We start from the raw sequence: 18,535 nt of genomic DNA, 5'->3' as shown, positions 1-18,535 counted from the left end.
ATCAGAAGGAGAAATTAAGGAATCAATCCCACTCACTATTCCAACAAAAAGAATAAATTATCTAGGAATAAACTTACCTAAGGAGACAAAATAATTGTACACAGAAAATTATAAGACACTGATGAAAGAAATCAAAGATGACATATCAGATGGAGAGACATTCCACATTCCTGGATGTGAAGAATCAATATTGTGAAAATAAGTATACTACTAAACACAATCTACAGATTCAATGCAATCCCTATCAAATCACCAATGGCATTTTCCTAGAAAAACTAGAAGAAAAAATTTCACAGTTCATATGGAAACACAAAAGACCCCAAATAGTGAAAGCAGTCATGAGAAAGAAGAATGGAGCTGGAGGAATCAACCTTCCTGACTTCAGGTTATACTACAAAGCTACAGTCATCAAGACAGTATGGTACTGGCATAAAAACAGAAATATAGACCAATGGAATAAGATAGAAAGCCCAGAAATAAACTCATGTACCTATGGGTACCTTATTTTTGACAAAGGAGGCAAGAACATACAATGGGGCAAAGACAGCCTCTTCAATAAATGGTTCTGGGAAAACTTGACAGGCACATATAAAAGAATGAAGTTAGAACACTTCCTAACATGATACACAAAGATAAATTCCAGATGGATTAAAGACCTAAATGTAAGGCCGGAAACTGTAAAACTCTTAGAGGAAAACAGGTTGAAGACTCGATGACATAAAACAAAGCAAGATCCTGTATGACCCACCTCCTAGAGTAATAGAAATAAAAACAAAAGTAAACAAGTGGGACCTGATTAAACTTAAAAGCTTTTGCACAGCAAAGGACATTATAAGCAAAGTGAAAAGTCAACCATCAGAATGGGAGAAAGTGAAAGTGAAAGTTGCTCAGTCGTGTCCGACACTTTGCGACCCCATGGATGGTATACTCCATGGAATTCTCCAGGCCAGAATACTGGAGTGGGTAGCTGTTCCATTCTCCAGGGGATCTTCCCAACCCAGGGATCAATCCAGGTCTCCTGCATTGCAGGCTGATTATTTACCAGCTGAGCCACAAGGGAAGCATCCCTATGAAATTAGGTGAAAATTATGTGTCTTGGTCTTGCAGGGGTGTCCATGTGTGGACGGGTCCCTGAGCAGTCTTTTTGCCCAGAGGACCTGGAGCAGAGCTGGAGCTGATGTTGGCAGGGTCACCCCTTCTCCAGGGCGTGCTGGCAGCTGGCAGCTGGCAGCTTGGTGGGAGGGGGAAAGAGAGGTTGCCCCAAAGCCAAGTATGAGCAGAGGTTTCTGTGCTCACTGGGTGTCCCGACCCTACTGGGCCATGTGGGTCCCAAGGTGCTGGGGCAGAACTCTGATGGAGGGGTCCAAACTCATTCCACCCCTTGTAAGTGTGCACTGCCCCTCCTCACCCTTGCCCTGTCCAGATGTCTCTGTGTACGTTGCTGTGTATGTTGCTGTGTGTGTGTGTGTTCCTGTGTGTGTCTGTGTTCATAATTGGGTACCTGAAACAACAGGTAAAAATTTGGCTAGATTTGTTTTTTGTCATGACTTTTCTTCATTAGTTTGCTCATCATGCTCATAGTCCCGGGATCAGCCCAACAGGAAAGCCGAGGGGTCTCAGTCATTTCTGAGTCATCATTGTGCCTGGCCCAAGAATGGCTTTCTGATTCCCGTAAATTTGACTGTTTTTTGAATGCCTTATGTCCCCCCAAACCACACCCCAGTTCTATTCAGGGTTTTATTAATACATGATCTAGTCTATATCTCCACCTTTATTCCTTTGTCCTTGAATCCCTGTGTGTGTGTGTGTGTGTGTATATATATATATATATATATATATTCCTCCTGTAGCTGTAATAGCCACTCCAGCTGCTCTTCAGTTTAAGTTTAGAGTTAAGTGGAACAGACGCCAGTCTCCAGACAGTCCCCAGGTAGGTTGGAACATTGCACATAAGGTTTCCTCTGATCATTCTGGTTTGAGGGAGGCAACTGGAACTGATCAAGACTGCACTGCCCAGGTAGGAGGAGGGTACAGGTGAATAATACACAATGAAATTTTTTGTCATTCTGTTCTGGACTTTTCCTAGTTGCCTGTTCACTTTTTGTGCTATAGATCTTTGTTTGACTGTTTTACAGAGCTCCTATGAGGTTTTTCAGCTGCCTTCTCTTTCTTTTCTTGTCTTTCCATGGGAGACTTCAGTCCTCCCATCTCACCATTTTGCTGACATTGCTGAACATGTTAAATTTTATTTGTCTTCACAATATCCCCGTCTATAAGTGCATCACAATTTCCATTACTATTTCCAAATTTGTTGTATTTTGTTTATAGGTTTTTCTTTTATGAACAATGTGAACAGTTAGTAAATTATGTAAAATATGTGTCTGTTACATTATGAGAGTACTATTAGAGTTATATAACTAAGTACAATGTATAAACACTAGAGTCTCTTTGCACACTGCACACGATATCCTAAAACTATTAATAATTAACTTCCAATAAGCTCTTTGCCAAAATTTCTGGTTTCCATATCATATTCAGGATTTCACCATTCAGGTCTGTAAAGCATAATAATTTTGCTAGTGGAAAATGTAAAAAGGCAAATTTATTTTCATTTGAAGTTTTGATTCTTTATAAAGGGATTACATTTTCAAAAATGCTTATAAATGCTTTGAGATTGTGTGATTTGTGTATGTGTGTATGTTTGTACTGTAGACTGTTGTTTCAACTGATGTTTGATCGAGATTGGCTTTGTAATAGAAAAATAAAAAATATTGCTCTTGTGGAAGTTTCTAGTCTAAAATATGGTCAATAACTGTTCAGCTTATATCATCATTATATAATAATGTTCTACTGCAAAAAAAAAAAAGCAAACAAGCTAACTGATTTCAATCCTGTTCTTACTCAATGGGCACTGGTTTAATCATGCTCCTCCTACAATATATCTGCTAACATTGGATGGTGCAGCTGGGGTGTTACCTTCCTGTTATTCCTAACCTGTGAAGGAAGAAGGAAAACATCAGTCTGCTTACTCCAAGGAGAAATAGGCAATGGATCCCAAAAGCCAGAGAGTGAAACTTAATGATGGCCACTTCATTCCTGTCCTGGGATTTGGAACCTATACACCTCCAGAAGTAACCTGGGTGGTTGTGGGTCAAGATATAAATAGTAGTGGATGTAACATGAGTGAAAGAGACTTGGGTTGTCAAGCACTGAGCTCCTGTGCAACTCTGGGAGGATCACATCATTCCACTTACGGGGCCAGAACTATGCCCTAGGAAAGAGGAGAGAGCATTCAGTCTTCACTCTGCATCAGGGTATGAAACTGTGCTCCCTGTAGATTACTCTGGGTCTGGGTTCCCCTCCAGTTTCTGTCTCTTTTCCAGCTTGGCAGAAGAGGTGAGACTCGGCTGTCAAGATCACTGACTGTCAGCTGCTTTCCTTTGTGGGTGACTGCAGTTGCAAGTTTTCTCTGTACATTTTATTAGTTTAAGAGCTCTTTCCTGCTTCCAATAATACAGGACCCAGAGAAGTATTTGAAGTGGAAGGTCCTGAAGATGAGATGACTGAAAATTAATGGAAGAGAATTGCTTTTCTACTGTGGGATACCTGCTTGGTGCCAGGCAAGAAACACTCCAGATGCTTTTTGCCTTGTGCTTCTGTTTCTGCTTGGAAACTTCTTCTGATGGGAACCATAGTATCACTAGAGGGGATAAGATGCAATCTTACAGGCCAGATTTTGTGATGTATCCTGGGGTTTTGTAATGTGTTTTTATTAAAGTATGGTCTGCAGTGCTTGGTCAAATAGGGGCTAGTGGACAAGTCTCTAGACTGGAAGCTAGAAAGTTTTCTATCTTGCATTTAGAATAGATGTGACAAGGGACTGGACTTATACTTTGAGGCTCACTATTCTAATTTTTAAAATGGAAAAATTATTAAGAGACATTTTGCTGATAGAAGACAGAATTTGTTTACTTCGTAGAGCACACTGGGTTGAGGGGAGGAAAGTGAAAGGGCTGTTACTGAAGCTCATGGGCTCATTCCCAGGTACATCCCCAAAAGTGAATGTCACTCAGTCACGTTTGACTCTTTGCAACCCCATGGACTGTACAGTCCATGGAATTCTCCAGGCCAGAATACTGGAGTGGGTAGCCTTCCCCTTCTCCAGGGCATCTTCCCAACCCAGGGATTGAACCCAGGTCCCCTGCATTGCAGGCAGATTCTGTACCATCTGAGCCACCAGGGAAGCCCATTCCCAAATGTCCGTGCATTTAAGAAAAACCAGAACTAGACCCAGCAGAACTGTGTTATACCAATTATCTACCTCCTTGAAATGGGAAAGATTTTGAATCACATAAAAAGAAATGGAATATTATTGAGCATTGAAGACAAAGTTAACCCATTTGCAATCACACAGAATAACTGGGAGAACATTAAGCTAAGTAAGCCAGAAATAGAAAGACAAATACTGCATGATATCCTTGTAGGTGGAATCCTAAATAGTGGTACTTGTAGAAGAGAGAGTAGAGGTATGGTGAGCAGAGGCTGATGACAAGACTGGGAAAAACGGAAAGATGTTAGTCAAGGGTACAGACCTTCAGTTATAAGATGCATAATTCTGGAGACCTGATGTACAGCAAGTTTGAAAGTGAAAGTGAAAGTGAAGTCGCTCAGTTGTGTCCAACTCATTGCGATCCTATGGACTGTAGCCTACCAGGCTCCTCCCTCCATGGGATTCTCCAGGCAAGAGTACTGGAGTGGGTTGCCATTGCCTTCTCCAGGGCATCTTCCCAACCCAGGGATTGAACCCGGGTATCCTGCATTCCAGGCAGACGCTTTAACCTCTGAGCCATCAGGGAAGCCCATAGTTAAAAATTATGGGTTATATCTTCAGATTTTGTAGAGACTAGATATAAATCTTCTTACAAGCACCTCCAAAAGGTAGCTATGTGAGGTAGTGCTTCTGTTTACTAGCTTGCTTGTGGTAATTATTAAGAGTGGATACTTACATGAGTAAGTACAATCCAGAGAAATGCCAGGCTGGATGAAGCTCAAGCTGGAATCAAGATTGCCGTGAAAAATATCAATAACCTCAGATGTGCAGATGACACCACCATAATGGCAGAAGTGAAGAGAAATTAAACAGCTTCTTGATGAAGATGAAAGTGGAAAGTGAAAAACCTGGCTTACATTGAAAAACTATGATTATGGCATCCTGTCCCATAACTTTATGGCAAATAGATGGGGAAACAATGGAAACAGTGACAGACTCTTTTTTTTTGGTCTCCAAAATTAATGTGAATGGATGTAGCCAGGAAATTAAAAGACACTTACTCCTTGGGAGAAAAGCTATAACAAACTTGGACAGTGTATTAAAAAGCAGAGACATTACTTTGCCCACAGAGGTCCATATTGTCAAAGCTATGGTTTTTCCAGTAGTCATGTTTGTGTATGGATGTAAGTGCTGGACCATAAAGAAGGCTGTGCACCAAAGAATTGATGCATTTGAACAGTGATGTTGGAGAAGACTCTTGAGAGTCCCTTGGACAGCCAGCAGATCAAACTAGTCAATCCTTGAGAAAATCAACCCTGAATATTCCTTGGAATGACTGATGCTAAAGCTGAAGCTCCAATACTTTGGCTACCTGATGCTAGTGATAACTCATGGGAAAACACCCTGATTCTGGGAAAGATTTAGAGCAAGAGGAGAAGGAGGGGACAGAGGATGAGAAGGTTTGATGGCATTACTCTCTCGATGGACATGAGTTTGAGCAAACTCTGGGAGATGGCGAAGAACAGGGAAACCGGAGTGCTGCTGTCCACGGGGTTGCAAACAGTCAGACACGACTAAGCAAGTAAATAACAAGAATAACCTATATGAGAATATCACATTGTACACCTTGAAAAGATACAGTCATTTTTTTGGGGGGTGTATTCTGTGTGGCTTCACTGCTAGGTAGAAGTCTTAGAATCTTTTACCTTGGTTCTTGATACTTTACTAGGCACCTTGTAACTTTGATCATTTTGCTTCAAACACCTCACATTATAAATCATATTCATGACTACAACATTTTGTTGAGTCCTTTGAGTTCTTTCATCAAGTCACTGAACCTAAAGGTGGTTTTGCCATCCTCTGATACCAGCAATCCAGCCACTGATCACCTGAAGTTGAAGGGTTCCTGGGTAGTTTTCATTTAATTACTTATTAGGAATGTTAAGGGAAACTGTCATGGGTTCATTACTACACATACAGAACTAATCAAAGACACAGAAAAAAGTTGATTCTTGGGAAGATCAAAGCTTGTGTCTAGCAATATCTTATGTGGATATTCAACTTCTACCTTTGTTGCTTATGTAGGTTGCTAAGAGGGATGCTCTGGAATTCACCCCATTCGCTATAGAGGTTGGGTTCCACCATATTGACTGTGCTCATGCCTACCAAAATGAATAGGAGATTGGCCAGGTAATTCAAAGCAAGCTTGAAGATGGCACTGTGAAGAGAGAAGACATATTCTGCACTTCAAAGGTACTGTGTGTATTGTGTGTGTGCACGTGTGCAAGTGATTGTGCCAATCACTTTTGACAATTACATAATAGGGTCCTTTGGTTAGGAGTTGTTTGCTGAACTATGCTTATTGGTATATTCCTAAAGTATTAGAGTTCCCTGGTGGTTCAGTGCTTAAGACTTGGTGCTTTACTGCCATGAGCCAAGATTCCATCCTTGGTCGGGGAAGTAATATCTCACAAACCATGCAGTAAGACAAAAAAAAAATTTACCTAGTTTATTATTAATCAACTTTCATTCTTTAACCTCTACAGCTTTGGTTAACTTCCCTTCGACCAGAGTTGGTCCAACCAGCCTTGGAAAAGTCACCAAAAAATCTTCAACTGGACTACGTCGATCTCTATATTATTAATTTTCCAGTGGCTCTGAAGGTTAGAAATTTGTGTGATCACATCAATGTTATATCTTGTGTTAGAATGTGTATCAACTTGCAGGGATGGTTGAATAAAGATTTGTCTTAGTAGGTTGAAGGGACGATTACACTAGAGTAGAATCCCCCAAATAATTATTTGTGATCATCTTTTTACTGGGTTTTGAATCCCTTACATGGATCCCATAGAAAGGCAGTAATAATCTGAGGCTCTGCCTGAAAAATTAAAGGAAACAGAAATCAGCCAGTTCTGAACAAAGTCCTGGATATGACTCCTGAGTGTCTGTGAAATTCATGAACCAAGAGTTTGGTGCAGCCATGGTGAGGTTGACACTGCCTTACATTGAACATTATGAGTTAATCTTGTCTTTTACTCTTTCAAGTTGAGCAGATTTGGTGGTGCTTCCTCTGGGTGAGTCAAATCTCTTAACTGTATAGGAAGTAGGGAGACATTGCTTACACTCTTGCCTGTCTTCACGATGAGGTTTGTAGACTGCACTTAGCCATTAAGCATGGTTTACTTAGAACTCTTGATTTCAAGTTACAGAAATAAACTCAAGCCACCTAATGCAAAATCGCTTAGTGGACTATGTAGATGGCAAGTACCAGACACAGAAAGATTTGAGGATTTGTAGCAGTGTTCAGAAATGTCTCCTTTCTTCTATCCCTTAGAGGATACTACTCATGATTTACTTTATTTTTTACTGAACATTTTGCATTGGTGGCAAATATGACCCTGGGGCAGTTCAAGGCTCATGGTCATGAATATTAGAGTGCATGTCTGGATCGTCCACATCCCATATCCACCTAAAGATAGCCTTGCAATTCACATGTCTGCCCTAGGGCACCTGATGCTCAGAGGGAAAAGAATTTCTGATATCTAGCCATATGAAGACTGCAATTTTTATTCTGGAAATTATGTCATGTAACTTACTGCCATTTCCAGCCCAAAAAGGCATTTCAAAATAGGCAAGTACATGAAGCAGACAAAATACAGAGAAGTCACTGTGAGTCCCTTTTAGGACCTAGAAAAATTGTATTTATTACAATGTATATTGAGTGTAAGAGATTGGGATAAGCCTCCTTCCTAAAGGTATTGCTGACAACTCCATATATGCAAATCACTTTGCAAACACTGGTATTTAGAAATTTGTAAACCTACCTGATGGAGGTTTGATCCCTGGTGCCTGGCAACCTGGCTAAATGCAGATAAATTATTTTGTGACATAAATGACTGCTTCTATTCCAGCCAGGGGAGGAATTATCCCCCAAAGATGAAAATGGAAAACTGATATTTGACTCAGTGGATCTCTCTCGTATGTGGGAGGTGAGTCCAGGGAGGTGAGAACCAGGGGAGGAGTCAGCAGAGGGGGAACCTCCTTCATTTCTTCCACCTGTGAGAATGGGCTGTGGACCATCAGACTCAGAAGCTCATGAATCTAAGGGAATGGATGCTGGAGTTGTGTGGAGGAAACCATTGCTGAGATGTTCACAGAGAGGAACGGAGGAAGAGAATTTGGGACAGTTTAGACAGCCATCTTTTTCCTTCTATGTGATATGACTTCTCAGGAGTTTTTCTAAGGTGGGGCAGTAGTTTTTCTTTTTATATCATGACCTTCTTCCCAATTTTTCTTCTTGATAGTCAAGGGTAATTCTTGATGAATGAGTGTGATTACTGATGTTTTTCAGCATTAATTCTTGTTCTATTGCCCATTCCATGTGACTGTCCACCACCCCTCCCTCTCAGGTCTTGGAGATGTGTAAGGATACAGGCTGACCAAGTCCATTGGGGTGTCCAACTGCAACCACAAGCAGCTGGAGAAGATCCTGAACAAGCTGAGACTCAAGTACAAGTCTGTCTGCAACCAGGTGAGCAGCTCGGCTCCTCTCCCTCATGCTCTTCAGAACCTCGTTCTTGTCCTGGAGCCAGATGTCTGTCTATCCTCCCCTCCTGTTCATCCGACCTTTGTAGATAGATGATTCTAGAGAGTAGGGCCTCTATGGTGGTGTGAATAGAATCTATAACAGTATCTCTGTTTACAAAATTCTGGGTGCAAAAGTGGAATGCTTTCCTTCTAAACTGTGGGTAGAACCCAGAACTAGAGGAAGGAGGCATTTCCTTGAGATGAAAGGATGACCAGATGGAGGGGAAAGTGCCCTGGAGCAATCTGCATACAGGAAGGAAGATGAGGAAAACATGGAATCAGAAGTAAATTAATAAAGTAACAAATCAGCTGAGATGGGTGTTAAGAGTTTGTGTGGGGTTCTGATGTCTGAATTCTTGGTCTTGGTGTCTCAGCATTTAGGAGTCTTAAACAGGGAGCACAGTTCAGAAAAATGTGTTGCAGGTAATGAAAATCATCCAGTTTAGAGGGTGAAGTTAAAAGCTCAAGGTGATACTAACAATCTATGAACATCTACTCAGGAACATCTACTCAAATGTAGAGCCCAGCTTTTGATTATTCAATCTTGCACTGGTTCTGCCATACATGTCTATCATAAAATTAACTGTATAAATACACTTTTCTCAATTTCCCTGTTGATGTTGACATTTCCAATTTACATTTAATGATGTAGTCTTTAGCCTTTGAAATCTTTTCGTCTTTCTCTGTTATATTAATATTGCCTTTGAATATAATCTGACATTCTTCTCTGTGGGTGTTCTACAGGTGGAATGTCACCCTTATCTCAACTAGAGCAAACTGTTGGATTTCTGCAAGTCACATGGAATTGTTCTTGTTGCCTGTGGTGCTCTGAGATCCCAACGAGTAAAAGAATGGTATTGAATCCTATTGAAGACACCTGGGAGTTTCCATAAAATTCAATTTTTGATGAAATATTTTAAATTATATGGTACTCTGATAACTCTCATAGGCAGAGGCAAGAGAGGGGAGGGATGAAATGAATCCTTCTTTTTTATCTTCCCATTACACAGCCATTTTTTCTATGTTGTATTAGATTGTCAACTTATCAATAACAAATGTCTGCATTGAAATCTATATAGAGTCCCCCAGTTGAGGCCAGAGACACAATCTTATGTCATGATTTACTTATTGACTACTGAACATATTTCTAAAAATATATATTGCAATCCTCACTTATCTCATATCTAAAATTGGGATAATAATATGTAACTCCTATGTCTATCATGTTATAAAAAATTTCAATTTAAAGCATTTCTTTGACATCTATAGAAATATAATAATAAAATAAATGTCTCTTATTTTGAGACTACTCAATTTTTATAAATACTTTGAAAAGTTAAATTTTAAAACAATTCCTGGTCTTTTCCATCTGTTTTTCTATTCATGCCCTTGATTTTAGAAGAAAAGCAATCCCTGAGAATTAAAGAGAATATACGAAATTTGGCAATCTGGTCTCTACCCAATAATGCATCTGAGTCACCTGCAGAGCTTTGTAAACACAGACTGGGAGGTGACACAGTTGAAGTTCTGTTCAGTTTGTCTTCAGCTCAGCCATGGAATTTATATTTATTACTACATCCTAGTTGATAGTGATGATGCCAGTCCTTGGACCACACTTTCAGAAGCTCTGGTTTAGAGTCTACCTATCTGGTCTGTATGGGAAGCCTACCTACAAACTGAGTATTCAGTCTCAGCTCTTTGGCATTTCTGGATTTCCTTCCAGGGTGAACTTGGACATGCCCATTCTCTTGGAGGAACCAGTTCTTTGTGCCATTACCAAAAAGCACAAGAAAACGCCACTCTGGTTGTCCTTTGCTACCAGATACAACGTGGGGTTGTGGTTCTGGCCAAGGGTAACAATAAGAAGTGGATCAATGAGAACATACAGGTGATGAGCAGGGCTCTGGGCAGAGGGCTTGTAAGGAATATCTTTCCTAAGGGTCATTCTTTGTCCAGCTCTCAAGACTATACTTGAGTCAAGACAAGTTATTTGTTCTTCCCTGTACATGAATACCTTGTGTATATTCCTGATGGTTTTCTCCTCCAGATTTGGCAACAGGAGAGACAGTATGGCTAGATAGGGTTAAGGTTGGACAGAAAATAGAGATCTTAGTTTCAGAGTTATATAAACAATTTATTCTGTTACCTCATGTAAATGATATCTTATTTTCTCTGTTCTCAATTGATAAAATTTCATTATGTGGTTTTTAAAGACTGTTTGAACTACTGTAACAAAATACTACAGATTGAGTGGCTGGGAAAAATACTAAATTTGTTTCACACAGTTCTGAAGCTGGAGGTCTGAGGTCAGGATGCCCGTGTGATCAGGTGAGGGCTCTCCTCTAGGTCACAGGCTTCCCTTGTATCTTAACATGGTGGAGTGGACAACAGCTCTCTCCAACATGTCCTTTATGAGTATGATATTGTTGAAATCTCATCCATGAGGGCTCTGCCATCATGATCTAATCACCCCCAAAGTTTCTATTTATAACACCATCAACATGTAAATTTGGGGACTCAAAAATTATGGCAGCATTCTTTAACCTCCTAATCATTATGGTTATATTTTGTATTTCCCTGAGTACTAATATATTTTCATCTTCACACATTTAATATTTTTGAGTTGCTGTCTTTGAGAAATTTCTCTTCAAGACTTTGTTAACTTTAGCTATGCTGTTTCTCTTTTGACTTCTGTGTAGGAGACTATTATTGTACTTTAGCCATAGCTGTAGAGGAAACTCTCCCCAGTTTCAGGATTTAATGCAGAGATCACTTCTGCATCTCTTGATTCTGTGGTTTGGCAAACAGCCTGCACTCAGCTCTCTTGGCTGGGCTCTCTTGTGCATTTTCAGTGCAGAGCAGCTTGGCAGTTCTGCTTTAGCAGGTGGATGTGGCTCTTGTCAGAGGATGCTGAACACCTCTCTGTGTAGTTTTTCATATACAATTGGCTAGAATAAGTCTCCGTCTCAGCACTGTCATAAGATTGCCAGTCAGTGAGTGGGGGAATATCTCTTCCTTTGGGGTCGCAAAGAGTTGGACACACTGAGCGACTGAATAACAGCAAGTGCCCATATTTCCCACAGATTTTCATTGTCAATTCTGTCATATATAAAGTGTCCATAAGTACATTTCTGCCCACTCCTTTCTATTTAACTACTCAGCTTTCTGTACTGTGTTACTAAAGCGAAAATAAGTCTTGCTTTTCAGTATGGTATGTTCTTCTATTTTAAGGATGTCTTAACTGCTTTTGACTAGCTCTTCTCTCATTTAATATTAGTATCACTATACTGACTTCCACAAGAGAATATGTGTTTAAGTCTTTGGTTCATGTTGCATTGAAACACGAGATCACTTTGGAGAAAATTAATTTCTTTATAAAATTGAGCTTTTCATTTCATTATTATGATGTGAATTTTTAATAATTTGTTGTTCCTTAATGTTTAAGTACTTTTCATAGCTTTGTCCACAAAGGCATTTATATAGTTTTTGTTAGATTTCTTCATAGATAATGAGTAGTTTGATATCAGATTCCTGAACAGGCTTTCAAGGGGAGTCTCCTCCCCAAACTGCTTCAGCTGAATGCTGTCACCCTTAGGGCGTGTTGGGGAGAGGCAATCAGTCAAACGCCAGCTCAGGTTCATTATCGAGTCAGGAGTGTCTAAAGCAGTGTGTTTGGAAAAAAACGAGTTTAGATTTTTCGTTTTTTGTCTCAAGTAATTCACTTAGAAAGATAAGCAACTGATGCGCTGTAATCTTTTTGAGGTGGACTGAGAAGGAGAAGGTGTGGGAAGGAGAGGTGAGAACTCAGCAGAGGGTCCTAGGTTGCTCACCTGGAAGCTGAGGACAGACATGGCTTCCCTGTCCCCTCTTCTTGTCTCCATCCAGCTGGAAAGTCCTCCAGTCCCCAGGGGGAGGCCAGCTCCTTGGGGGAGGTGTTTGACTTTGAACTGACTCCAGAAGACATGAAGGCGATTGATGGCATCAACAGAAATATGAGATATTATGAATTTCTACCCTCAGTGACTTGCAGGTGTTTCACACATACACTGTTTTCTGTAGCAGGCAGGTCAGCAGGGGAACTAAGCTTTGTAAAAGTTTAATTCTAGGAAGCCAGTTCTGATTTCCAGCTTAGGAATCTACCAGGGGTTTTCTACAGACCTCAGACCAGAGGTTTCCTCCAGGGCTCCATTTCTCACCAACAGAAATGTGATAGGGGCTCAGGACAGCCTATCAGTAAAATCCCCTGGTTGACATCATGGTGATTTCACTACTTTGTACCCTAATCCCTGTGCCTGGTGTACCTCCTCTTAGGTTTGAGGGACCCAGTAGACACAGAGGGCACAGTGCCTGAGCTCAGTATTCTTTCAGTGTTCTTTGAACATGTTTAATCTTTATTTCTTTTTATACCAGGGGAAGATTATTGTATTAATAATAACTGTATAATAATGAATCCATCATGAATTGCATTCAAGTTTTGTTGTTGTTTTTAGTCACTCACTTGTTTCCAACTCTTGGTACTTCATGGACTATAGCCCACCAGGCTCTTCTGTCCCTGGGATTTCCCAGGCAAGAATACTGAAGTGAGTTACCATTTCCCTCTCCAGGGGATCTTGCCCCCCAGGGATCAAACCCATGTCTCCTGCTTTGCAGATGGATGGTTCCTTTACCACTGAGCCACCTAGAAAGCCTGCAATCATGTTAACCCCAACACAACTATAAAATGTATGTGGATGTTTTTATGGAGGAGGGTCCTAGAAAGGCCAACATCCATTAGTGCTACGATGTCACATGGGCCTGCCCCAGCCTGTCCCCTAAGTGTCTGGGGACATTCTCCCTAATAAGAATTTATTCACCAAGACACTATCCATTTCTTTCAAATTAATCTCTTCATTGTCCTTTCTTCCCTATTACAACTCCATGTCCTCATCCTTGTTATCTCACAAAACTGAATTACAAGTAGATCTTGAGCTTAACTGACCCTCCAGTGAGTGACTGCTTAGCAGGACACACTCAGGTAAGATCATCTGGGTCTCTCTGGTTTCTTGAGTCAAGACTCACACCACTGTTGTATTTGTCCATCAGGGGTCCATCCCCTGGGGAGCCTCTACCTTCTTGACTTTGATTTAGTCACTGACATGGGATTCCAGCTGCCTATTTACTGCATGAGGATGTCAGGATTGAAGAGACAGAAGGCTAATCAAACAGGGAGAATTTGGAAGGGAGTTTAGAGAGAAGGGAATACCAATTATTGGAGAAATGAAGATTTTGTCTCCAATGAAAGATGTCAAAACTCTCCCTATTGTTTGTATAGCTGTATCATGCTTCTGATAAAAGACATGATAATTGGAAAAAAAGGTGGAAAGTTACTTTTCTGTACTTAAAGAGTTTTACTTATAGTTGTATGTTTTCCTTCATTAGGCTGTGAGTGCCTAGACTTATTTATCTTTGTGGGCTTGGGTCCACAGCCAGGCCCCTGGTGCCTGGAATCTCTTAAAATGCATTCTTTAATGAATTGAATTGAAAAAGACAGATTCTGAAAGAAAAGTAGAAACATGGAAAAAAGGAAAAAAGTAGTAATAGTAATTAGTGAGTCACCAGTGGTTTCCTCCATTATAAATAAAAAAAATAATAATCCCACTTTGAGCTATCTGATTGATTATTCAGGTGCATATGGTAGTGCTCTGATTGATGACAAGTTCCTTAGTGGAGGCACTCTGTATTTTGGGGGCTGCTCAGTATCTGCTTATTGATAGATGTGTGAAAAAGAGTCAGGCGTTCCACCTGTGTCTGAAATGACTTCCACAGTTAGCCCTAGGTCTTGCGCTCCCATATAAATTGTAAACTACCTGTCACCATGGAGTGAATATCACATGTGAATGTTGGGACTGGACGTGCGGGTGCCGTGTGCACATGGAGCAGACACCTGCCTGTGTGCTTGTCAGGGGAGAAGGAGGGATGTGTTTATAGATTTAGACAAATATATCCTGACTGCATCTATAGAGTAGCAGCTTTTGACAACATGACAGATTTGATTAATTAACCCTCCTCTTCTCTTTCAGTGGTGTTGGCCATCCTGAGTATTCATTTTCTGAAGAATATTGACTCTCAGCTCTCACTCTGATTCTTTGAGAATTACATGCTTTTAGGACTATAAAGAGGATTTTTGTACTTGGTGAAGGTGCTTAAATGAAGTGTTTGAATGTTTCAGAGCTTGCCTTTCCTTAAAAAAATAAAAAGTTTATGAAACAATAAAGACTTCAAAGTAAGAATACTATTTTTTTCAAAATTAAAAAATACAAATTGCAGAAAATTTGGAAAACAGAATGGAAGTGATAGAGTATAAAGATAAGCTGTGATTAACCCATTTAATAATACTTAAATTTGGTGCCTTAACTTTATGATTTTCCTGTAGAAATACGTGTGTATTTTGATTTACAAAGAGAAAAGATCTTTAATCTACAACTTGTCTACTTGTTTTTAACTTAACATAAGTATCTTGATAAAATAAAAATATGACTTAAAAAATCCAGTATTATATTTTGCTTACTATAAAGCAGCACATCTTATTAATTTATTTAACTTTTTAATTGTTTGCCCATGTTTAGCGTTTTGATGAGTTTTTATATATTTTGCCATTGATTCACTTGTTGCAATTCATTCATTAATTCAGCAAAACTTTACTGAATATTCTTTAGAAACACATGGTTTTATCAATAAATATTATTTTAAATGAGAAATTCTTGAGTTTATAGTCTAGTGGACCAAAGCTGTGAATGACATCAGAAGAATTAAGCTGTTAGAATTGGGTAAGTGCCTGTTGGAGATACTTCTGCACAATCTCTCCCACTTCTGTACATCTGTTAGGCAGAGACACCAACTACTCTTCATCCCACACAACTTTTCATTTGTACAAGAAACAGCCTTGCAACATAGAGATAGTGGCTCACTTCATTACTCTGGAACAGAAAACACCAAGTTCAGGAAAATCGAGCGTTTATGTAACATTTAAGGTCCAGCAAGTCAGCTGATGTGGGTGGAGCTTACTTAGTGAGGTGGGGAGACAGGAGCTGAAGAGAAGGCCCAGAGAGCCACTGGGACCTTGGGTCTGTATCATGTAGGTTTTTGAAAGGATTTTACTCTGAGAGAAATGGAGAATGATATTTTGGGATCTGAACAGAGTAGTTACATGAACAGAGATGCTTTTAAAAAAAAATTACCCTGGTTGCTATATTGAGAAGAAAGAGAGAAAAAAGAGCCCTCTTTTAGGACTCTACAGGAATCTAGGTGAGAGATGATGCTTGCGTGGACCACAGAAGGAATAGTAAGTGTGGTCAAAGTTGTTAGAGTAGGGATATATTTTAAGGGCTGCATCAACCAGACTGTCTAACGTATTGGGCATAAAGTGAAAGGAAAAGGGGAATCAAAGCTGAACCCCAACATTTGTGCTTAAGGGATAGGAAAAGGAGATGCCATTTTCTCAGCTGGAGACAATGTGGGGAGAACACATTTTTGTGGGAAGATTAGGAGTTCAATTATATATATTCAATTATAGGTATCTTTGAGATGCCTTTAGGTACTCAGTGAAGATGCATGCATACAGTTGGACATAGAAGTCTATCAGAGAAAAAGGTCAGCTAAAATATTTGTATTTGTGGTTTCTCAAATTTAGTTGCCACTTGAAGCCAAGAAACTAGAAAATTGGAGATAATATGTCATACAGTGAGTGAGTATAGACATGGATGTTAAGCTTCATGACAACTCAGTATTGAGGAGCTAGTTTTTCCTTAAAAAAAGAAAAAGTGGAGGAACCAGCAAAAGAGGCAGAGAAGGAGAGGCTAGTGAGGTGGGAGAGACTGTTCTTAGAAAGCACATGAAGGGTATGATTGGAGGCGAAAAGAGTCCAGTGCTTCCAAGTGGACAAATAAGAGAAGACTGAAACGGACCATTGGATTGGGCAGTTAACCTTGGCAAGGTCAAGTGGCGCTTTGATAGTGGTGAAGGCAAACCCTGAGTAGAGTAAGTTCAAGAAATGGTGTGAAGAGACCAATGAGAAACAGAGTATATACGGTTTTCAAAGACGTTGCTGTAATGAGGACCATGGAATTGGGCAGGTGCTGAAAGAGAAAGTGGAATTTAAGACAAGGTTCCCTGTTATGGGAGATGACCACCTGCGTCTGAGGTCAGAGGAACAGTCCAGCAGAGAGAGGAAAACCTATGATACAGCAGATGGAGGTGGGATTGATTTGAACCACATTTTAGTTAATACTGCTGGTATAACAAATGACCAAAAATTTGTGCTTTGAAACAACAGCAATGTATTAGTTTACATATCCTGAGGTCAGAAATTCAAAATGCGGTTCAATGGGCTAAAGTCAAAGTGCCACCAGGCCAGCATTCTTTTCTGGAGGTTATAGGGGAAAATCCATTTCCTTGCCTTATACAGATACTAGAGAACAGATCCTGTGTTGTTGTAAGAGGGTGTTTGCTAAGACCAGAGCATTCTCTTGAAAAAATTCTGTTAGCTTTGGCCCTGCTTCATTTGTATTCCAAGGCCAAACTTGCCTGTTAGTCCAGGTATCTCTTGACTTTCTACTTTTGTATTCCAGTCCCCTAAAATGAAAAGGCCATCTTTTTTCAGTGTTAGATTTAGAAGGTCTCTTAAGTCTTCTAAGAACACATCAACTTCAGCTTCTCTGGCATTTGTGGTTGGGGCATAGACTTGGATTTCTGTAATGTTGAATGGTTTGCCTTGAAAATGAACCAAGATCATTCTGTCATCTTTGAGATTGCACCCAAGTATACTGCATTTTGGACTCTTTTGTTGACTATGAGGGTTACTCCCTTTCTTCTAAGGGATTCTTGCCCACAGTAGGAGATATAATGGTCAGTTGCATTAATTTCAACTATTTCCCATCCATTTTAGTTCACTGATTTCTAAAATGTCCATGTTTACTCCTGCGATCTCCTGTTTGACCACATCCGATTTACCTGGATTCAGAGTTCTAACATTCCAGGTTCTTATGCAATATTATTCTTCATAGCATCAGATTTTACTTCCACCACTAGACACATCCACAATTGGGTGTTGTTTCTGCTTTGGCTCTGCCTCTTCATTCCTTTTAGAGCTATTTCTCCACTCTTTTCTAGTAGCACATTGGACACCTACCAACCCAGGGGGTCTCATCCTTCAGTATGATATACTTTGGCCTTTTCATACTGTTCATGGGGTTCTCAAGGCAGGAATGTTGAAGTGGCTCACCATTCCTTCTCCATCATCAGATCTCTCCATCATGACTTGTCCATCTTGGGTGGCCCTGCATGGCATGATAGTTTCATGAGTTACACAAGGTTTGTGTAACTGATAGTTTCATGAGTTACACAAGGTTTGATCCATGTGATCACATTGTTTAGTTTTCTGTGATTGTAGTTTTCATTCTGGAGGCCATAGGATTGAAATTCTTGCTTCTTCTGTGTTGCCCTCTGATGGACGAGGATAAGAGGCTTGTGCAAGTTTCCTGATGGGAGGGACTGTCTGTAGGGAAAGTCTTTCTCTGGTTGGCGGGGCAATGCTCAGTAAATCTTTAACCCAATTTTTTGCTGATGAGTGGTGAAATGAAGCAGAATCTTTTGTTCCTTGCCCCTGTACCATGTCCTTTCCCTGCTCTTTGTGGAAAACTT

The 18,535-nt window shown here is 40.1% G+C and overlaps 1 protein-coding gene and 1 pseudogene across 3 annotated transcripts in view; both read left to right on the top strand.

Annotated features, from left to right (window-relative positions):
* Positions 1–15,382, top strand: part of LOC113903412 (dihydrodiol dehydrogenase 3-like) — a 34,445-nt gene extending 19,063 nt beyond the window's left edge. For all 3 annotated transcript variants that reach the window (XR_003514104.1, XR_003514105.1, XR_003514103.1), the window contains 2 exons: positions 12,790–13,871; positions 14,917–15,382. The gene's annotated coding sequence lies outside the window, so the exon portion shown is untranslated. The remainder of the gene's footprint in view (positions 1–12,789; positions 13,872–14,916) is intronic.
* Positions 2,865–12,533, top strand: LOC113903421 (annotated as a pseudogene).
* Positions 15,383–18,535: the final 3,153 nt, after the last annotated feature.

This window comes from Bos indicus x Bos taurus, chromosome 13 (assembly GCF_003369695.1).
Source record: "Bos indicus x Bos taurus breed Angus x Brahman F1 hybrid chromosome 13, Bos_hybrid_MaternalHap_v2.0, whole genome shotgun sequence".
NCBI lineage: Eukaryota > Metazoa > Chordata > Mammalia > Artiodactyla > Bovidae > Bos > Bos indicus x Bos taurus.
The sequence above is the reverse complement of the archived record's forward strand: the minus strand, read 5'-3'. Positions and strand labels throughout refer to the sequence as shown.